General features: G+C 43.2%; 1 long non-coding RNA gene and 1 pseudogene across 2 annotated transcripts; both read left to right on the top strand.

Moving 5' to 3' along the window:
• The first annotated feature begins 1,767 nt into the window (after window positions 1–1,767).
• Window positions 1,768–4,706, top strand: LOC138992949 (uncharacterized). Of its 2 annotated transcripts, XR_011468206.1 has the most exons (3): window positions 1,807–3,239; window positions 3,360–3,531; window positions 4,121–4,706. It is a non-coding gene; the product is annotated as an uncharacterized lncRNA (long non-coding RNA). The 2 variants fall into 2 exon arrangements; XR_011468205.1 differs by having other exon boundaries at window positions 1,768–3,531.
• A 12,882-nt stretch (window positions 4,707–17,588) lies between these two features.
• Window positions 17,589–18,331, top strand: LOC138992929 (tropomyosin alpha-3 chain pseudogene; annotated as a pseudogene).
• Window positions 18,332–23,560: the final 5,229 nt, after the last annotated feature.

The raw sequence follows: 23,560 nt of genomic DNA, 5'->3' as shown, positions 1-23,560 counted from the left end.
TCTTTAGAAAAAATGCATACATGGAAAACCATCTGTAATAAAAGGCCCATTCTATAAAATTTTACCTGGTCCTATTCATATCTGCAATCATAATCATATTTACAGACAAATATATCTATACTAATAAAACAGTAATATGCTAATTAGACTGGGAGACCTTCCAGGAGACCTTCCAGATGTTCTTCTGGACAAAGCCATGGTGGCGGGGCCTAGGTAGAGGCGGTTAGAGGCCAAGAGGGGAGGGCAGTTGTGGGTGATCAGGCTGGTGGAGGGAGGGGCTGTTGGGGGTAATCAGACCAGCAGGGGGGCCAGTTGTGGGTAAGCAGGTCAACAGTGGGGGTCAGTTGGAGGTGATCAGGACAGTGGGGGGGGCGCAGTTTGGAGTGAGCAGGCCAGCAGGGGGACAGTTGGGGATGAGCAGGCCAGTGGGGAGGGAAGGTAGGGACAAGCAGGCCAGTGGGGGGGGGGGGGGAGTTTGGGGTGATCAGGCTGGTGGGGGGGGGGCATTTGGGGACAAGCAGGCTGGCAGGGGGGGCCGCAGTTGGGGGCGAGCAGGCTGGCAGGCAGAGTGGTTAGAGGCAATCAGGCAGGCAGGCAGGCAGGTGAGCGGTTAGGAGCCAGCAGTCCCGGATTACGAGAGGGATGTCCAACTGCTGGTTTAGGCCCGATCCCTGTAAACTGGCAGGACATTTTTTGAGGGGTCCCAAATTGGAGAAGGTGCAGGCCAGGCTGAGGAACACACCCTCCCCTGTGCACAAATTTCGTGCACCGGGCCACTAGTATTTTTATAACAATCTTAAGAAGAGAGTGCTATTATAATCCCCACTTTACATGTGAGAAAGTGAAACAGGCTAGGCAGTTGTCCAGAGTCACAGAACCAGTAGTGAAGAGAGTGACATTTTAACAGGTGTGCGGCCACAGTCCATGCTTTTAAAACTAGATACACTTCCTCTCTGATGGAGATGTATGCTGGCATTCTGCATGTGGAGGCAGGCGTGTTACAAATTTTGTTCTAGATGCTAATTTGGAGTAGCACAATATTAAAGTTTATTTTCCCAGGAGACTATTAGAAATTTTGGTTTAGAGGCTGGAAAACAGGTGAGAACTAAAAACATAATTATAATTTGTATGTAAGGAAGGCAATAGGAGTGTATCTCCAAGGGAGATTATTTGGCCCAAGATTAGATGATCCTAGTCTGGGATCCCTAACACACAGTCAGTTTACAAAGGACAATCCAAGAAATGAAAGAGCAGGAATGTCACAGGGTTACTAGACAGAGGAGAGAGTGGGATACAGATATCAGGACAGAGTTTCTAGAAAGAGGGAGTGAGGGTGAACAATTGTCTGATCACCTGGCATTAACAGACCGTCACTGTCTTTGGTCTGTAAACTACCTTCTACAACCAGAAATCATCAATCACTCTTAGAATGACCTTTTATTTTCAACCTTTTACAATGTAACTATCTTCACAACAATAAAAATTGTTCTAAAAAAACCAACAATAATCTCCCAATGGCTAAATTCCATCACCTATTTTCAGCCCTACCTAACTTCTCTGAGCATTTGTAATGGATAATTTTTCATTGACTAAAGAAGCTTCTAGAACAAAGAAAGCTATAGTCTGTTAATGCCAGGTCATCAGACAGCATTTGGGAAATCATATTTTTTGGGGGGGGGGGGGCGGGGGGACAGAACAGACCATGCAGCTACCATTCTTACAAGGGGACAAGTTAGCCCACAGATTTGGGATGGTCAATCAGAGTTTATTAGTTTTACTTCTCCTCCATCACATAGCAACTTAGTAATGTATCCACAATACATTTTTACTCATTAATGCATCCATTTATCCAATAAACAGAGTAAAGCACTTGTTAGTGCTATGCATGCACACTGTATGTACGTGCAGGTGTTGGTATGTGTTCAGGGGATGGAAGAGGAAATGGTGTTGGGAGGGAAGGCTGACATGGGAAGCCTGCCAGGCTTAGGGATCAGCATTATAAAGCCAGAGAGACCAAAAGGACACACACAGCCTGTTCTTTAAGCGGTGTCAGTACAGTGGGGCTAGGGAGTTGGTGGGGCATAATGTTATTACTGGCAGAAGCCAAAATCAAGACTCGATGATAGGGACTAGTTTGAATCAGATTTTATTTCAGAAACTTTTAAAAACTATGTATGTCCTACATTTTAATATTAGTACTGGTAATACTGGCATGTCACATGCTTCCCTTCCTGAAAATATGCATCATCATCATATTGAAGCACAATTTCTGTACTGGAACATGCTGTGTTCCCCTGGGCAGGATGTCCCGGATTCTTTGTCCACTGGAGTCAAAGAATGAATCCACGGACAGGAGGTGGTCTAGCAAAGGTGGAAATTTATTGAAGAACAAGTACAGACTCCCACGTGGGGAAGGGAAAGATTCTCACGGCACAGACTCCCACCCACGTGGGGAAGGGGGAAGAATCTCACTGACTTCCTTTTCCCCGTGGTTTATAAAGGCTACAGATCTTTGTGCCTTGATATCCCCTGTGATTGATCACTATTCCCTTGGACTGGTTACTATAGTAACTTCTGAGCTCAAAGGTCCAACCTCACATGGGACATGTGATCTCTCCCCCTCCTTCTTTATTGTTTCCTATTCCCTTTGGGCTTTCTTCTTCTCCTTCTGGATGAAGGGCTTCCTTCCTCTTATTTTGTAAATACAGACATTTTTCTGTTCCCAGCTCTCTCATTCTATGGAAATGTACCTGTTGCAGCTTTTCAGCTTCCGTATTCTATGGAAATACAACTTCTGCTGCTCTGCAGCCCTGTGCTTTTTCCATGGTCCTCTTAACTTCTAAAATTTCCTAAACCTATCTTTTCCACCCTGAAAAATTCCTTTTTCAATATTTATGAATGTGGGATGCATATGCTATTCAAAAATAATTTTATTAGCAAGTGTTTGTGTGCTCACACTGATGTTTCCATATTTTATATCTTTTATTCTTTCTTAACGGTGACAGTTGCACACGGTGCATGCAGATCGCGTTGTCTCGCCTGCAAAGCTCCGGTGGCGCTGGTTGGAGGCAGAGCAGATTCCTCCTGGATCTGACTGCCTGGGCCACCTGGGAAGCCGGGTGAAGCGGCTAAGGCAGTGAACACAGCGCTCAACCTGCCACAGCAATCCTCTGTCAGGGAGGAGAATCGAAAAAAATACAGGGGAAAAGTCAAAGAAGGAGAGGTGGAATGTGTGGGAAGTGAGTGAGGGAAGAGGAGGGAGAGGAGGCAGGGCCCGGGCAGGAAGTGGAGGCTCCAGGGAAGGCCTGTGTGAATAAACATGGGAGCGTGTTTTGTTTTTGCTTTTCTTATTGTGGCAGGTGATACGTGAAGAGCGACTGTCCTGGATTACAGCTCGAGACACCAAGCAGCATGCTGCTTCTTTTCCTGTGACATCCCTTGCGTCCTGAAGACAGAAAACAGGGCTGTTCATTTCACTGTGGGACCTTCAGCAGGAGCCAGTAGAAAACACAGGGAATGCTCAGCTTCCAGGTCAGATGTGTGTGTATGTGTAGGGGGGCGGGCGTGTGGCGGGGCGCTGAGATGCGAGAAGGACCCCGAGAAATATGGAGGAGGAAGGAAACCGGCTTGCATTGATGGGGGTCATTCTAGAAGCTGCGGACCCAGCTCCCCACCCCATTGAAGAGGGGAGAAAGGTGTTTCAGTTGTACCCCAAGCTTCACGAGAGCCCCCGGGCAGGGCACGCGCCTCTGATTTCCCCCTGGACGGCCACGCACCTCCTCCAGAGCCCAGGGCGCCCTTTCTTTTGTTGTCTACTTGTGACATCCGCTTCCTTCCATTCTGGTCAAATATAAACGATCAAACCCGCCTCTGAGAAGCTTTCCATCCAGCGTTAAAAAAAATCACCCCCCCGCCTGTGCCCGTCAGCACACTCTCCGATTCCCTGTGCTCAGTAGTTGTTCCTCTTTGGTTCCCAGAGATGACGGGGCCTGGGGGCTGAAAAGGAGCTCGCTCCCCTCTCAGGCCAGGAGGGAAGGGCAGGCCTGGGTCAGTTCCTAAGGCAGCCATGCCCCAGGCGCCGAAGGCCTTGCCGACATTCTTCGTATTTAATCCCAACCAGACCAGCGCGATTTCCAGCTGGACGCCACTTGGCTAATTTGGGGGAGGCTCCACGGTGTCTGGGCAGCGCCTGCCGCCCGCAGCGCCTGGAACGCTTTGTTGACCGAGGGAATCAATGAATCAGCAAACAGCTTTTGGACAAAGGAGGACCTGATGCAGGTGAAGCGAGAGGATTCGAGGACTGTGACACGGGAGGCATGTCATGGTTGAAAGCAGGTCTGCTGAGGCCTTGGGACCTTTGACCATTGGTGCAGCCTCTATCCCGCTGGGCAGGGCTGGGCCTGGGGGCAGGAGGCGGCAGAGACCTGCCGCTGCGCAGAGAACAGCGACCACAGTCAAAGACAGCTGCACCACCAAGGCTGTCAGCAGAAGCGAGGTTTCAGTGCTGTGAAGGCCTTCAAGGGAATTGCACTCATTCCTGTAGAAATTCACAACGAGAGGAGGGAGCACACCCCGGAGCCTGCTGACCTGCCTGAATGCTGGGCGAGGCCGGGCTTATGATGGAAGCAGGCATTGTTCTCTCCATCGCAGCAAAAAGTACTTAATTGTATTTTAGACACATACAATAAAGACGCAGAAAGACTTAATTATGTCAGAATATTTTATTCTAGGATTTCCAGGTGGATGGACAGCAACTTTGCTTACAAATAGTATCCTTAGAAGGTGAAATCTAGCTCACATTACTAGAGGCATTTGAAATTCTCAAAGTTGAATGTTTTAAGAAGGGATTTATTTTAAACATATAAAAACAGATGGAAATTTCAGTTGATTATCAACAAAGTGGATCTTGGTAAACAGCTGTAGTAATCAAGAGATATAAGCTACTTAGGTACTGAAATGCCAAAAATTTTGAGGGGGGGCAGTTTTGCATCTTCCTGCAAGCTCATCTGCACCTTGAATAGCTGGTGGGTAGGCGGGTGAGGGATGTGGGGGTGATTGACAGTCCAGTTCCAGATAGGCAGCTGTGCGACTTCAGGTCAGGGCTCAGGCACAGCATCTTGGGCAAGTTACTTTCTGCCCCTGTGCCTCAGTTTACTCATTTGTGTAAAGGTGACAGTAGAACTGTGTAGGTTTGCTGTGATGGTTCAATAAATTAGGATGCAAAGCACTTAGAATAGTGCCTGCCACAGGAAACCAGCTGTTATTGAGAAGGCTAACCCCTATTTTGTAAAACTACTGTTTGGAATTCTTTGCTATTTTTTAGATGGCCTCTTAAAAAAATAACTTTGTTTTCTAGCCTGCTTGAATAATGAGGAAGATAAACTTAGCTGGCTGACCTTGTAGGCCAGAGACTAGACACGCCCATACTCTCAATGCCATGCCAGGTGCATTTTTTAATTGGATAGAACTGTGTCGTTTCCAAGGCCACCAGCAAGATAACCACTAAGCACACATCGGGCTGGCTCTTTAATAAAAAGGGAAGTTCTGCTTGTAGCTTTGCTTAGGATTTGAATTCATTTTCTCTGAGCCCACCGCGGTGAATAAAGAGTGACTCCAAACTTTCTGAGCGTTGCTTGATTTATTCCGGTTCTCTGTTACAATATGTCGAGTTGTTGTTTGTGATGTGGGGAATCAAGACAAAAAAAAATAAGGAATGCTGTTCTCATGACAGTCCAAATCTCAGTGTCTGCTTTTACCAGGCCTGGTTTGTTTAAGTATTATGAAGTGGGGTAATTCTCCAGATGAGCCACCATGAAAGGCAGCAGGCACACAGAAATGACCAGGAAATGGGCCTCGTCCTGAATGACAAGCCGTACAGACTCAACGACCTGCAATAACCCGTCACTAGGGTAGATGGGTTTGCAGTTGTTTATGAAACCTCCATGAAATTGTATCTGCTGACATGAAAACAGCATCCCATTAATTTTGATGGTATTCTAATCTCTTTCCTCTCAGATGCATAGCAGCCAGGACAAGGAAAGAGCCTGCAGGTAGCAACAGCCATCAGCCTTGTTCCCTATTTGAGTCACATCTCCAGCATGAGGGGCACTTAGCCAGGGCTCTGAAAAATGACTTGGAAAGTACCTATGAGACAGCCCTATCCTGAAATCAGCAGTTTTGTCATTTCAGAGCAAAATGTCCTTGTTTCTGCAGACTTCCAGCAAAGCAGGTTAATAAGCAGATCCTATATTCTATGCAGTGCCACTGATTTGCACTTTCAACTTGGAAGGACTGGTGTGTGTCATGCATTCCCATTTGGGCGTTCTAGAATTCCTTGTTTTATGTTGGTAAGAAGGGCTTGACCTGGTAATAACACCACCGATTGTCTCAACAGTGTTGAGTCAGCTGGCTTCTGGGTGACGGCTCCGAGAATCTGTCTAGTGGCTTTCTCTTACTTGAGAGTACGCAAGTTGGCATTTGGTGCCTTAAGTCCAAGTCCTAGCGCAGTGATGGCGAACCTATGACACGCGTGTCAGAGGTGACACGCGAACTCATTTTTTTGGTTGATTTTTCTTTGTTAAATGGCATTTAAATATAGAAAATAAATATCAAAAATATAAGTCTTTGTTTTACTATGGTTGCAAATATCAAAAAATTTCTATATGTGACACAGCACCAGAGTTAAGTTAGGGTTTTTCAAAATGCTGACACGCCGAGCTCAAAAGGTTCGCCATCACTGTCCTAGCGTTTCAGTGGTATGGCATGTTCTGTGACAGGCCAGATCTTGAGAACATTTGGAAGTTGGGCCTGCATTGCTGACCAGGAACTTGTTTCTCACAAATCAAACCAGCTACCTTGCCCATAGCATAATTCAGATACCGTATGTTAAATCTACTTTTGCCTAAATGTTATTTTCTACTCTCCAAAACATCAAAATTGGTTTTGATCCTCTATGACATTGTGATTTTATGCATTATGCATTTCTGTGAATTTTAAATTTGGTTCCTTTGTAGAATAAGGATATAAGCAACACTGAAGCAAAATAAGGCTAAAGACACGCTAAATTCTCCTTCACCCTCAAAAATAACATAATCACACCGCAGGTCTCCATTAATAACCTCTCAGCAGAACAGAGAGAGGCCACACATTTCATGTTCAGCTACCGCTGGGAATGTGCTAAAAGCTTTTTCTCGGACTGGCTGTCATTTCTACAACTTGCAGACATGCCATGCTTCAGAAAGGCATTTTCATTTGGATAATAACTGAGAGCTTGTCACATGCTAAGTCACTGGAACTGTTCGGCAGGGAAGAAAATAGCATGCCCTCCCCAAGCCTCTTCTAGCTTCTTCCCATGTCCCACCATCAAAGCACACTGTTTTGTATCACACAAAGGAAGTTTTGAGTGGTTCAGGTCTCCTGTGAGAACTTATTTTGTGCTGTTTTAGTCCCATCATTAGAGGCTTCTTCTTCCTTAATAGTGGCTTCTTACTAGATCTATCATTCTGTCTCTCTCTGAGAAAGCAGAAATTATTGCATTAATATTTATTTTGCAAAGGAAAATAAGATATGAAGAAGAGACTATGCCAGCATTGCATGTGGATAATGTGCAGAATTCTAGGTATGTGTCCTCAGCTCCCACATAGGTTTGATATTTCTCATCTTACAAATTCTGGGGAACACAGGCTTAAAAACTAGATACCTCCTCTTTCTTCCTGGAGGTAAAGATTAAACAAGGGCCCTGGAAATCCTCTGGTAGCAATGAGCACATCGAACACCTAGATCTTGGTTCCTAATATCATTCTTCAGTAAAAGGATCATAGCTCAATAAGAAATGACTGATTCTAGGGTTTGGGCAGGGGATAAGATGAGTTTATTGCTAGAACTCCCAAAGACCGAAGTTGAAATTATTTAAACAAAATAAACAAAATAATGTTAGATTATAACCCAGAGTATAAAATAAACTTCCACAAATCCATATGTGATTAAAAGAATAATAAATAAAGGAGACTCAGCAAATCTCTTGGGCAGAAGGATTCCAAATAATTTACACAGATACTCCACCCTTGGTAAAGTGGGATATAATTCTCCATTCCTGAAATGTGGATTTGGTATAATGAGTGTTGAGAGGGGAAAAAGTGGAAAGTGTAACTATACAATATCGAAACGTGACAAACACTACTGCAGCCGCATGGTCAAGGTTAATATCAACAGTGATGTGTCATGTTGATAGTATATACCCAATACATGATGTGATAATGACAATACTTCACCTCTGTGTTCCTCCCCTAAGCTCACTACTCCAGTCCTACCCTGAGAAATACATTAGACTAATTCCAACTGAAAGTCATTCTACAAGCTGCCTGATTGGCACTTCTCAAAATTCAAGGTCATCAAAGACAAGGGAAGTATGAGGAGCTATTAGATCCCACAGGAGCCTAAGGAGACATGGCAACTAAATGTGATGGGATATCCTGGAAAAGGAAAAAGATATTAGTTAAAACTAAGAAAATCTAAATAAAGTGTGACCTTTAGTTGATAATTTTATATTAACATTAGCTCATTAATTGTGACAAATGTACCACACTAATGTTAGATATAAATTTTAGGAAAAACTGGGTCTAAAATCTTCATAAGCAAATTTAAAATCCAAAATATCTAGGAAAATATTTTTTAAGATTTACAGCAATTTTATTTGGTGCGAAAACATTACCTGTTTTTGTCTTCTTTTATCCCATTCTAGTGTAAATGTTTATATGGTTTAATTTGTATATATTATCGTCTGATTTCAGTATCCTGCTCTAAAAACACTTCTAATGGGGTTAAAAAATATATGGTCTATGTACCATATTGTCTTTCTAGAATCCAAAACATTTGGGATTCCAAAATTCATTCTTTCCCCAAGGGTTTTGGTCCATAACTGTGGACCTCTGGGGTGTATCCCATTGGGTTTTGTGAGAATTATGGGATTCACATGACAAGCTTAACCCAGTCACAGTCACCTAATATACATCCAATAATAATTTATAATTATTCTCATAATTACAGTTCCCTGAGTCCAACAAATATTCTCTCTGCATCCTGAAATCCCCGGAGGTCTCAGCTACTTGAATGGCTTGGAGGAGATCTGGTTCTCCAAACCAAGACACATATGTTTTCAATTCGGATCCCTGCCTTGACCACTGAGAGACATTGGCCTACCCCTTGCATTTCCATTTTTGCTTTATTGAGGGGATCTGTTCAAGACTGTGACCGATTGCTTGCACTGTGCAGAGCTGAAAGATGTCCCAACGCTGTGGTTTAATTTCTGTCTCACAGACTGCTTTTCCCGCAGACTTCAGTGTGCTCTGACGCATCCTAAATCTGCGGTGAAAAGTATGTCAGCGTGCTTTCTCTGCTCCTGTTTGTAAGTGATAGAATCGTGCTCTCGCATCTCTCCTTTCCCACAAGAGCTCCGGCGAACAGAAAGCGGCACGCATCCATCTGTGGGTCATCACCTGTCCTGGTGGCGATCCAGGTGGCACCGGATTTATTTTCCTTGAGAGATAACCAGACATGGGAGGACGAATACACTGCTGTCACCCTTTGAAACCCAATTCAGATGCTTCCTCTTCTTCCTGTTCGGAAGCCGGTGGCAGGAGGGCCTGATAGTGACCCGACATCCACAGTTATTGTTCAGGTGCCAATCGCGAGCTGACCAGGAATAGTTTCCACATGTTTTTGGCTAGACATGGCAGCCCTGGAGTGTGATTCTTCCTGCTCCCACAACAAAATTCCTTTATTATGACTCTCCTTTCTTCTTTCCTTTGTGTCCATTGCCTTTTCAGTATTTCAACGGATCTCGCCATCTCGCCCTTGTTATTAAGCCACATTTTGACTTTAGGGTTTCCTCCATTTGGGACGTGCCATTGCTGTGGGATAGGAACCCACAAGCAGGAAAAAGCCCAGATGTTCTCTTCTGAGACACGAAGTCCTCAGAGGCATCAGTGTTGTTGGTGAGCTTGTTTCTGAAAACCACTTCATTAGAGAAGGTCTGATTTCCATATGGGAACCTCTGTGCTTCAGACCATTGTCAAACAATTTCCAAAAGTTTTCTATTGAGACATAATTGACACATTACATTAGTTCCAGGAGTACAACATAATGATTTGATATTTGTATCTATTGCAAAATGATCACCAAAATAAGTCCAGTTACCATGTTTTACTACATCATTTCAAAAATTAATTTTTTCACGTGATGAGAACTTTTAAGACTTATTCTCTTAGCAACTTTCAAATCCAAGACACAGTATTAACAGGAGTAAGGGACAAAATACTGTAGTTACCACACTGTACATCACAGCCTATGCCTTATTTTATAACTGGAAGTTTGTACTTTTTAACCCATTTCGCCCACCCCAACCCTCCACCTCTGGCAACCACGAATACATTCTCTGCATCTATGAGCTTGGTTTTTTGCTTGTTTGTTTCGCTTCCTGATTGTATTGGCTGCAGATGTGCATTATAGTGATACAGAGGTTACTCGCCTCAGAGACCCGTATCATGGCCACACCTGCGATGGTTTCAGCTGTGTGTAGCTGCATGTCTCAGCTGTGTGTAGCTGCAGGGATGGTCTCAGCTGTGTGTAGCTGCAGGTTTCAGCTGTGTGTAGCTGCAGGGATGGTCTCAGCTGTGTGTGGCTGCAGGTCTCAGCTGTGTGTAGCTGCAGGGACAGTTTCAGCTGTGTGTAGCTGCAGGTCTTAGCTGTGTGTAGCTTGAGGGATGGTCTCAGCTGTGTGTAGCTGCAGGTCTCAGCTGTGTGTAGCTGCAGGAATGGTTTAGCTGTGTGTAGCTGCAGGGATGGTCTCAGCTGTGTGTAGCTGCAGGTCTTAGCTGTGTGTAGCTTGAGGGATGGTCTCAGCTGTGTGTAGCTGCAGGTCTTAGCTGTGTGTGGCTGCAGGTCTAAGCTGTGTGTAGCTGCAGGGATGGTTTAGCTATGTGTAGCTGCAGGGATGGTCTCAGCTGTGTGTAGCTGCAGGTCTTAGCTGTGTGTAGCTTGAGGGATGGTCTCAGCTGTGTGTAGCTGCAGGGATAGTTTCAGCTGTGTGTAGCTGCAGAGATGGTTTCAGCTGTGTGTAGCTGCAGGTCTCAGCTGTGTGTAGCTACAGGTCTCAGCTGTGTGTAGCTGCAGGGATGGTCTCAGCTGGGTGTAGCTGCAGGTCTCAGCTACTTGCTATTTAAACAGAGGAAGGAGCAAGTACAAGGCCTGATGGGAGTTCAATGCCCTGAACTCTCCTCCACTCCACGCCTTGTGAGCCCCCCTCCACTTGAGAGCTAGGAGCCTGACATTTGTAGAACTTGAACCTAAGGCTGTTACCTTCCTATGTTATTTATATTTGGTATGAATATGGGAATCTGAACATAAGCTTCAAAGAGTAGGAAGAAAATGTAGGAGGACACAGGTCCGAGGCAGGGAGAGGTGCCATTAGCAGGAGTGGGGGACAAAATACCGATTGCACATTTAAGACTCCATGTGAGTTGAATCTCCTCTTGAAATTACCTCTGCTACCCAGCAAATTTTGCCCCTCCACATTTCCAGTTTTAAAACAACAACACAATGTGTGTGGGCCATCCCGCAAGTTCTGTTTCTAAAAGCACAGATGACCTCCTTTAAAGGAGAAAAAAAGACCATTCCACTTGAAAAGCATTCAAACCCATCCCAGTAGTTACACTGGAGTCTAAGCATCCAGCGTGCGGCCGGTAACTGTCCTTAGTGCGGGGACAGCTGGGGCTTCTTCAGTGAGCCGTTCAGATTCCGTGTTTTCCTTCTGCCCCTCATTGGGTGCACAGAGGATCTTCGTCCTTTCTGCCTCCCTCCGCCTTTAATCATCTCTGCAAACAAGATGACAGGTGACAGGAAGATTTCTCTAAAAGAAAGAGTTGTCACGACTACAAACACATCAATAATAAAATTAACAAGTTAGTCAATTACCCAGGTAATTCATGTCAAGGTGAACCTTAACGTTTGAAATGATTAGGAAAATGGCCATCACTCTTCATTTTCCAAGAATTGGTAAACTCTTTCACATAGTATAAAACTTTAATGCTCTTTATTTAAATGTAATATTTTCTGTAAAAAATCTTAGTTCTGGATTTAGAAAAAAAATACACAGGAAGCTATATAATCAATTAAATTTAGTGATTAAAAAACGTTGAAATGTTGCTGTGATAGACAGGTTGCTTAGTAGGAAGAAAAAAATTGGCTGATGTTAAGAGAGAGGTCCTGTGAGCATCTTTTTGGAAGCCCAGCATCTATTCAATTGATTTATTTTCTTAATTTTAGACCTACCAAAGGGTAACTTTTTTTTTTTAAAGGGAGCATTCTAAAGAGCTCTTAAAGATCCACATCTCTGCCTATTTGTCTTAGGAACATTATTTCAAAAGCCGAATGCCTTATAATGTAATTGCACCCCAGTTTTTAGAAATTCTGTTAATTTTTAGACGGGATTCAGAATGGTCTACAAAAAGCAATTTTCAGTTTTAATTACTGCGAGAAGTGTGGAGCCAAGATTAGCCCCCTTTGCTGCCACCTATTGTTCTACCAAAGAAATGACTCACTTGTAAGACTTGCTTTTTGCATAAATTACTCATCAAAATGGTTATTTCCAAAATTAAGATCAGATTATATTCATGACACTTTTTCTTCAGGGACTCTTTTTGTCTCTAACAGTTGGGGAACAGGTTTCCGAGTGCTCATGCATGAGATTTATACTTTCCTCCTGGCACATGCTGCCGACATTTGAGAAGGTTGAAGAGACAAAAACAAAGGAGGCCTCTGATTCCTAAACAAGCTCACATTACCCCAAAAGGCTTGGAAGCTCATTTTTGTCAAATAAAAGCATTTAGCTTGATGACAGCACTCTTAGCCCAGAAGTCAAATTTAAAGTGAAGATTCCCCGACCGTACGGTTGCTGTGTGCTGGGCAGACAGTTAAAACCTGGAAATATAGCCATGACTGTATCATGGTCCCAGCCTTTGGACATGTCAGAATTTAAAAGAGAAGACAAATGACATTGAGAGAAGGAAGTGCCTTGTTCGTGTTGAGAGAGAATGGATTGGTGAGGAATCAGGAAATCAAGATAGGAAGCTATGATCGTAATCCTGCTATGAGGTAACATCAGTGAGAAGGAAAGTTGGTGATAGGAATGGAGAAGATATAATGAAAGAGATAATCTAAAGATTGAGACTCAATGACTGAAACAGGTGGAAGAGAAAAGATCATTTCAAGTTCAGGATGAGGGAGGTTGGAAGGGGGTGTTGGTTGGCAGGAAAAAATGGTTCTATCCCTGTATTTCACTTACCAGGAGACTCATACAATTACTGCAACTATCTGAAATGTACCCCCCTCCACACACACACCAAATCACAATAATAAACCAATGAATAGAAGTCACATGACCAACAACCGAGTTGCTCCAAAATAGATACAATGATAGGATCTCAAATTAAGCTCCTATATTCTATCCATATTAGATTATTTTTGTCTCTGGCTAAGATGTTATTAACTTTCATTTTAGAAATTAGTTTCACTTAGTTAAAAAATTAATGCATGGTAGTTGAGAAGCAAGAAACTGGGACAAGGAACAAGGTGGGGAATAATTTCCAGAGGAAGCTCTAAGAGTCATAGTGACTGTCCAACTTTCTAAATAGTTTAGGCTTCAAATTTCCACCAATTCCCTGATTTAATATCACCCCCTTGTCTTTCTCAGAATCTTTTGCTGTTCACCTTAAACCAGCCGTGGGCAAACTACGGCCTGCGGGCCGGATCCAGCCCGTTTGAAATGAATAAAACTAAAAAAAGAAGACCGTACCCTCTTATGTAATGGTGTTTACTTTGAATTTATATTAGTTCACACAAACACTCCATCCATGCTTTTGTTCCGGCCCTCCTGTCCAGTTTAAGAACCCATTGTGGCCCTCGAGTCAAAAAGTTTGCCCACCCCTGCCTTAGACTGATGCTCGAGCCAGGAGAGTCAGTTTGGGAATGCCCTGGGTGAGTTGGTGAGGGCTCTCCTGGGGAGGGAACTTCTGAGTCAGAAGACTGGCCTAGTGTATTAACAACAACAACAAAAGTAATAATAATGCACACACTTCTATGGCACTAAGCAGGTGCCCAGCACCGTTCTAAGTGCTTTGCATATATTAGGTTAGTGAATCCTCCCCATTACCTCTGAGTTCAATGCAATCCCTACCCCTGCTGCACAGATAAGGAATGGAGCACAGAGGTCACACAGAGAGTGAGGGGTGGGGCTAGGATGTAAATCCAGAAAGTCCGCATCCCAGCCTGTGCTTTTACCCACTACCCAGGGCACACACTGTACCTTAGTGTCAACAACCGGCAAAGGACCTTCCCAAAGGAAGTATGCTTGTTTCAAAGTATTCAAAGCTTGCAAGCTGTAGACATGCAAAGCTAATGGTAGTATATCCAGGCTGGTATTTGGTGTTTCAAGACATCCTTTCATTCGAACAGTCTACGCATGGGTTATTTTCTCCCCGTTGACTTTATAGGTAGACAGATTAATTCAATGAACTGATGGACCATACATCCATAAACTGGTACTGTGTGTTGTTCTTGTCAAATGACTCGTCTCATTATTTTTAGGATTAATAAGCCATTTTATTGAGCATCCTCTGGTTCACAATTTCTGATTAACCTGTTACATTGCTCTAGATGGATTTCTCACATACATTCTAAATATTTAATTACTCTTCACATATATAGAGTAACACATAATAGGAATATGATAGGAATAAAAAGAATAAAATTTGAAACAACATAGTACACGGTATAAATAAATTCATTTTTCTTTTAGATTTTTTTCTACTAAATTACCTAAATTACACAACTAGGAATGGCTCATCTTAAAAATGAAACAAAATATTTTAAAATGACAATCTCTCTAATCTTCCATTTCTACTCATCTGAGGTATCTAACATTAATATCCTGGCCTATGAAAGACACAGAGAGAAGAGTGACAAGTAAAAATACAGAAACAATAACACAAACCTAAAATCAATCCAAGCTAACACACACACACACACACACACACACACACACACACATCTTCCAACATTTGTCCAAACATTTTTGATATATCCACTCAACTAAAATTGTGTATGTGAAGTAATCAGAGGGGTATGGGCAAGAAATGCACACATAGACACACACACACGCACACACACACACACACACACACATACTCCTCTTGGGTGTCACTTGTATATAGCTTGCATATCAGGAATATCCCTATAGATGGCGTAGTGATAAAAAGGCCATCACAAGTCCTATGTGTAGCATGACTATTCACCAGGAATAAGCAAGCTGTTAGTCTGAGATATGCTTGTATATATTTGTATTTGTTTAAGCAAAGATACAGGTCTGAAGGGCACACGTTGGGCTGTTAGCAATGTTACCAGAGGGGCATCAGTGGCGAAAAGGATCAAAGAAAAGGGATGGGGCAAAAATTAGCTTGTTCTTTGTATATTTTGTACTATATTGTTTTGTTTGCCTCCGTATGATTTTTTACTTTTTTTAAAAAAAAATATATATTTTATTGATTTTTTACAGAGAGGAATGGAGAGGGATAGAGAGTTAGAAACATCGATGAGAGAGAAAGATCGACCAGCTGCCTCCTGCACACCCCCTACTGGGAATGTGCCTGCAACCACGGTACATGCCCTTGACCGGAATCGAACCTGGGACCCTTGAGTCCGCAGGCCGACACTCTATCCACTGAGCCAAACCGGTTAGGGCTGATTTTTTACTTTTTAAAATTAAAAATATATATATAATGTAAGGAATGTTTAAAAGAGGAAAAGATTCAACAGCAACAAACACAGAGCCTAATAGGTATTTCCACACCTTTATTCTTGTTCCCAGAAACATCGAAACACATGTAGGATTTATTTTATATGAAAACGGAATCATATTATATACTTTAAATTACTGTTTGATTTTTCCATTGAGCAATACACAGCACATTCTTTTCCACAGTCACATAACATTTCATAGTTCTCTCATCAGCAGGCATTTTACTAGGATTATAGCACCAAGGCCAGTGCTGAGCGTGTACATTTTACGTCTACGGGATAAATCTCAGGGGCACAAGTCATAGTACTTTAGTTTTAAGAAATGTTGCTGCATTAATTCCCAAAGACTAGCAACTTGCTTTCTACCAACATTGGATGTTACACTTAGTTTGTTTATTTGTTTTTAACTGTAGACGAGTTTAATGTTTAAAAAATGGAATCTCACTGCAGTTATAATGTGCATATTTCTGACCACTTGTGTAATTAAACATTTTTTAGTTGCTCATTTTCCATTTTAATTCCTGTCTTGTAAATAGTTTGTTAAATTCAGTTACTCTATTGAGTTACCTATCTTTTCTTTTATAAGACTGGTAAGAAATTACGTAAAATACACTTCCTCCCAGTTGCAATTTTTTCTAAGTCATTCGTATTTTACTTTCTGTCATTGTCTGACATGTGAGATATTTTTGTTTTGGGGGCCAGGTTTGTTTTTTGATTATTTCAAGGATTCTGGAGTCTCTGACTTCTTGAGATTTCTCATGCTAAGTTCATATAACAACTATAAATATATATCTCTCAGCCCAGCCTGCACCCTCTCCATTTCAGGACCCCTTGGGGGATGTCTGACTGCCAGTTTAGGCCTGATCCTAGTTTAGGACATCCCTCTCTCAATCTGGGACCACCGACTCCTAACCACTAACCTGCCTGCCTGCCTGGTCTCCCCTAACTGCCCTCCCCTGCTGGCCTGGTCACTTTAACTGTCCTCCCCTGCTGGCCCAGTCACCCCTAACCACCTCTGCCTCGGCCCCCCCCCACCATGGCTTTGTCCGGAAGGATGTCCAGTCTAATTAGCATATTACCCTTTTATTAGTATAAATAGGTTCCCATGGATTCTATGGTAATATTTTAGTTTAAAACACCATTTAACTTATTTATTCATTTGTAAATAAGAATAATTCAGTTTACTTTTGTGAATTTATAGTATTAGGTATTTAAGTTTATTGTGTTGAAGCTTTGTCTAGGAAGTCTAACAAATTTGAATTAACAATAATTAAAGATTTTTCTCTTCCATAATTGAATGGAATGGTTACAATATTTCACCATTTGTAGTATTTACTATTGATTACTTAAACTTTAACATGTTAAATAATTTTATTTTTTAATTAGAATTTTTGTTAGGAAAGAGCTTACTTTTGTCATATACTTTCTCAGCATCTATTGCTATAATCATGGATTTTACCCTCTTTAATTTAATGGTGCAGTGAACTATGCTGACAGATTTTCTACTGTTGAATCACATCAATAGTTTTAATAGAAAGCTTACTTATGAATCATTTAATATGCTACTGGATTTGATTTACTTGGAGTTTTGCATTAGTATTAGTGAAATTGGCCTACAGTTTTGGTTTTTGAATTATCATTGTCAAATTGTGGTATCAAAATTTTCTCAACTGAGAAGCTTTGCAGTGTGGAGCGGAGGAGGCAGGAAACTGGATGGGAGCAGGAGCTGGGTGGATACCATGGCTGGGATCACCACCATTGAGGCGGTGAAATGCAAGATCCAGGTTCCGCAGCCACAGGCCGATGATGCTGGAAAGAGGACCGAGCGCCTCCAGCGGGAAGTGGAGGGAGAAAGGCGGGCTCGGGAACAGGCTGGGGCTGAGGTGGCTTCCTGGAACCGTAGGATCCAGCTGGTTGAAGAGGAGCTGGACCGTGCTCAGGAGCGCCTGGCCACTGCCCTGCAAAGGCTGGAGGAAGCTGAGAAAGCTGCCGATGAGAATGAGAGAGGTATGAAGGTTATTGAAAACTGAGCTTTAAAAGATGAAGAAAAGCTGAAACTCCAGGAAATACAACTCAAAGAAGCTCAGCACATTGCAGAAGGGGCAGATAGAAAGTATGAAGAGGTGGCTCCTAAGTTGGTGATTATTGAGGGAGACTGGGAACCCAGAGGAACGAGCTGAGCCTGCAGAGTCCCGTTGCCGAGAGATGGATGAGCAGATGAGACTGACGGACCAGAGCCTGACCTGTCTGAGTGCTGCTGAAGAAAAGTACTCTCAAAAGGAAGACCAGTATGAGGAAGAGATAAAGATTCTTACGGATAAACTCAAGGAGGCAGGGACCCGTGCTGATTTTGCTGAGAGATCGGTAGCCAAGCTGGAAAAGACAACTGATGATTTGGAAGATAACCTGAAATGCACCAAAGAGAAGCACCTCTGTACACAAAGGAGGCTGGACCTGACTGCTGGACCTGAATGACATGTAGAGCCAGCCAGCCCCGCCCCGCCGCTGCTCCTGCCTCGGACATCGACTCGCCTGAGGCCAGCCTGCGTGAAGCTCACCTTTAAACTGAGGGCTGGCCTTTAACTGGAAGGCTGCTTTCTCCTTTCACCAGCCCCCACCCCACTTCCCCACCCGTGTCTTTTTCACCAAATTGTCCCCGCCTCCCCTCAGAGATTTTGATTGGGCTAGAGAGGCTGAGCACCTTTGGGAACAACATTTAAGGCAGTGGTTCTCAACCTGTGGGTCGCGACCCCTTTGGCCATCGAACGACCCTTTCACAGGGGTCGCCTAAGACCATCCTGCATATCAGATATTTACATTACGGTTCATAACAGTAGCAACATTACAGTTACGAAGTAGCAACGAAAATAATTTTATGGTTGGGTCACAACATGAGGAACTGTATTTAAAGGGCCAGAAGGTTGAGAACCACTGATAAGGGAATGTGAGCACAATGCAAAGTGTCTTTAAAAGCATGTTGTGATGTACACATTTTGTAATTACTTTTTTTGTTGTTGATGTACTCCGTGGCTCAGGGAATGTCCTGGGTCTGTCTGTACATCTCACTTCCTCTCACCCTTAAATTCCGGTCTGTGAAACTTACTTTTTGTTGTGATTTAACTTTCTCCCAATCCTCAAGAACCCTAAAAAGCGAATTAGCACACTTCTTTCTTTTTTAAGTTTTTTAAAAAAAATTTAACTTGTTAATAAGGAGGAATCAGATTCATTAGTTCCAGAAGCCTTTTAGGAGCGCCCATTCTCTCTCCTTGAGGACCCTCGGACTTTCTGCCTGAAGGCTGTTCATCTCTGCCTTAGTTCTTCCAATGGAAGCAAGTAACTTTTGATTTCCCAGCTTGATTTTTCCTCCGTAAATAAAGGAGTACCTTCGAGAAATTTTTCTTCTTGTTGTGCTGTTGCTTATGGTAGATGTTTTTTCCCTTTGTGCCATGGGGCTGTTTCTTCTCTGCATCTCACTGCAGGCGCCATCCATGGTTGCCTCTCTGCTGAGGTGGTCAGGGCCTGCGGCGCCCCTGGGTGCCTGACTAGGGGCTCTTCCACTCACTAGCACATAACCCCTGTCCAGCTCCCTGCCATCATGGGGGTGCTATTCAAAGACCCACTGACAGGGAGAGGTCATACACATCCCTGGGTGCCCTGGAGAACTCTGCCCGCAAGCCACTGTGGAATTCTAGAGAGAGGATGAGAGAGAAAGGAAACCAGTGAATAAAAGGTTTGAAGATGTGGATTCTACTTGGAAAACAGGTAACCTGCCATGTTTAGTAAAATATTTAACTACTAGAGGCCCAGTGCACGAAATTCGTGCACAGGAGGGATGTCCCTCAGCCCGGCCTGTGCCCTCTCACAGTCTGGGAACCCCACAATTGATCACCCTAAAGGGGTAGGCCCTGTCCACCTGGCTGGGGCTCCTCCATGGATCATCCCAAAGAGGGAGGCCCTGCCCACCTGCCACTGCACTGCCGCTGGTAGCCTGGGCCTCCCTCTTTAGGGCGATTGTGGAGCCCCCGATTGATTAATCACCTGCTGGCTGGTGGCCTGGGCCTCCCTCTGCAGGGTGATCATGGGGCTATGTCTGGGCCCCTGACCAATCACATCGCACCTGCCTTGGCTGGCCTGGTGCCAGTGGGTTTCATAGCGTGGTCATCCAGAAGGTTGTCCAGAAGGACGACCGGAAGGTCGTTCAGCTGTCCAGTCTAATTAGCATATTATGCTTTTATTATTAGATAAAAGTTGTTGAGAGCTCCAAGTTGTATAAATTTCAAAATTTATAAAACATGTGAAAATATCGTTTTATTCTGTGTTAAGCAATTCAATCCTCAACAAGTAAAAATTTGTTTCCTGGAGTGCAGAATAAGTTTGGAAGATTATTTTTTAAAAAGGTTAGAAGCTGACCTCTGGAGCAATTTGTAAGAACATTAATAATTTCGGTTATTTGCTAGGTGTGGTCATGAGACCTCCCTCAGATGCAGCACATTCAGCCACTATTTGTGGTCCCTGCATAAGTTATTTAACTTCAACATAACGTCATATTTTCAGTTTAAAATATACACAATATTAACAGGATATTTGATGATTAAATGAACTGACTCAGCCTACATATAGGCTCTTGCCAAGCAGCCTCAAGTATTTTTTTGCCTGAGCTACACTAAAAATCACAAGATCTCATGATCCTTTGTTTTTATTTTATTTATTTAATTTAATTTTATTTTTCCCAACACCATTTATCCCCTTTATGTCTTCTTCCACCTCCCCCTGCCCCCCACCATCACCACACTGTGGCTCATGTTCATGGTCCTTTGAAGTTTTGTTTTGTGAATGAAAACCTAGGATACCAAACCTGTGGCCTCATTTTGAATTTCCAGGCTGCCTGTGTGTGGCATGTGTATGCACACACATGCATAAAGCCGCCCATGTGAAAATGTGATACTAAGTATTGGATTTTATCAGTAAAAATTACCATGAAGTCAATACTGAGCCAAGAAAACATCATGAAAACCCTACAGAGTGAAACTCAGATTTAGGAAAATCCGATTCAAGCTTGTTGTGTGGGAGACTAGAGAGGGGTAGAAGGTAGGGTCAGGTTTAAAGAAATTCTAGAAGGATACCTGTAATGCTAGAAGGTTTTCCATCAGATAATCCTTCTTTTTCTGAAATTCTCTTTTTATTGGCAGTTGCTCTCTGCCTTTGGGTGATTTATTGGAACTCCTTAAATTCCCTACCAGCTGTTACAGCTGATAGACTAATAGGCCTTTGGAAGGTTAACCCATGTCCCATTACATTTATTGCTTTTGGGTCCAATTAGAACACCTCAGTCTGGCCTAGAGGTTGGCATAGATGGTGACAATCATGCAGCTAAAAAGGAGGGTGTGTATGTGTGTGTGTGTGTGTATGTATGTGTGTGTAGCAATGAGTGAGTAGAGGTGTGTGTGTGTGTGTGTGTGTGTGTATGTGTATAGGAATGATTGTGTGGAGGCGTGTGTGTGTGTGTGTTTGTAGGAATGAGTGAGTGGAGGTGTTTGTGTGTGTTTGTAGGAATGAGTGAGTGGAGGTGTTTGTGTGTGTGTGTAGGAATGAGTGAGTGAAGGTGTGTGTGTATGAGTGTGTAGGTTTAAGTGAGTGGAGGTGTGTGTGTGTGTGTGTGTGTGTGTATAAGAATAAGTGAGGTAAAAAGTTTAGTCCCTTGTTCAACTTCTTGCTAGAGATTTAGAAAACAATATACTTTAGCCATGATGACCATTAAGGCAAATATTTTGATTTTTTACAGACAAAAAGGTGGTAATGGTGCCTTTTCCTTGCTCACCTCTGCATTGCTGTCTTTCTGCTGAGAGGCGGAGGCCTCCATTCGCGGTCCTTGCCTTTTCCTTTCCGTGGTAAAGAGATGCTGCTGTAGACTGCAGCGCAGTCCCAGCCCCATGCTGTACTTTCTGCTCAGCAGGGCCACCAGGAAACATGCCTCCCGGTCATTTCCTGCTAATGATATGCTGTGGCACACTCCGAGGGGTCCGGCCTGGCCGCTGACCTTCTCAGTTACCACGGGTCAGTTTTCTCCTCCATGCATTGCTGCCTTTGGGAAAAAGGACTGTTTGTTTTGTGAGAATCAATATTTTTAAACATCAATTCCATTAACACCTTCCCATTATTATACTCACCAGCACAAGTCAATGTATTGCATTGAACCATTTCGAATCTAGGGGCTTTGTGCACCTGCCTCCCCCGCCCCCCCCCCCCCCTCACACACACACACACACACACACACACACACACACACGACACACCACACACTGCCCCCATGCCCTCTTATTCCCAAGAAATCAGGTCTTTGTCTGTTGTCTGACTTAATTTTATTCTGAAAGAAACCCAAGTAATTGCATCAGGATATTTCTCAGTGGGCCTGCATTTATGTCTCTAAATATTGCATGCTTGCTGCCATCTTTCTACAGGTTGCTGCACATCTCTGCTGAAAACAAAGAGAGATTTGGTGTTTAATCGAATACTCCTTTGTTATTTTATTATATGTAATCATTCTCTACCTTGGAAATGTTTCAGTTCATGTACACCACAATTAATCAGCAAGGATGTGTTAAAAGCCCTCTTTCAGCTCTTCTAATGAAATGTGAGATATGATAAATATTTCTTGGTAATGAATAAGTGTTGTGTTATGTTGATTCTGATTTATACTGAAGTCGCTACTGACAGCCTCTTCCTTTATAATTTCCCTTATCTCATCCTTTGATTCTGTCAGCACAGCCTCATGACAATCAGTTGAAAAGTGAAGTTCTTTTTATCTGTTAATTACTTTGTTTACACAGGACTGAAATACCAGTTTAACTACCTGTTTTGTCACAGTCACATGATGTAAATTTTAGCAAGAATTTAATTTGGAGGCAGTAGTGGTAACAAGAAAGTTAACTCTTCTGATTGAGATAAAACATTTTCAAAATAAATATGTAGATCTGGTTTGCTAGAATGATTGAAAAGGAGACTGATGGCTTTTCTTACAAAACATGCGAACATCTTTCTTGCGGTGGAGGCAGTGAGGGTGTCTGCTTTCCATCTGAAGCTGATTTCACTCCCTGCTCGGTCGTGGTCATGCAGCTGTGTGACTTGTCTGATTCTCAAAAAAACTGTCTTATTTTTCACTTCTATGATCAATTTAAAAAAAATCGATTTCATCAGATCCATCTTATTATTGGACATATTAACTTGGTCCATCTTCTAGGGCTAACCATGTGAAGGATTTTGTGTCTAGGAAGGAGCACTGGCTATGAAATATATTTTAGAGTGAAGGTGCTCCAGGGAGTAGAGCCATCCGGAAGCAATGTCTGCATCTCACCTGAGCTACCTGGACATGCCACATGGGGAAGGCCTCTCCTTCTCCTGGCTGATGCGGCTGGACCTGAACTGAACTTTCCACAAGATCGGAGAACAGATTGTAATTCCACTGATGCCAAGTGCTTTCATTGCTGGACAGAAGGCTTTCCAAGCCATCTCCACAGGCAATGAGTCCCAGACTGACTGGAGCGCGATTGTCCGCTCATCTGCCGTTTACCAGGTAAGGAGGAAGGACAACAAAGAGGCTGAGGCTCCTCCATTGAAGGACACACCATGTGTCCATCAGTGCCTGGGCCCAACCCCCCTCTCTGTGGGTTGATGGAAGGAATGGGCAGCTGAGGCCTTCATTTGCAGGCTGTGG

Source organism: Myotis yumanensis, unplaced genomic scaffold, assembly GCF_028538775.1.
Source record: "Myotis yumanensis isolate MYYU_CA2020_CCGP unplaced genomic scaffold, mMyoYum1.0.hap1 SCAF_15, whole genome shotgun sequence".
Taxonomy (NCBI): Eukaryota; Metazoa; Chordata; class Mammalia; order Chiroptera; family Vespertilionidae; genus Myotis; species Myotis yumanensis.
This window is presented reverse-complemented; position numbering and strand designations above follow the sequence as displayed.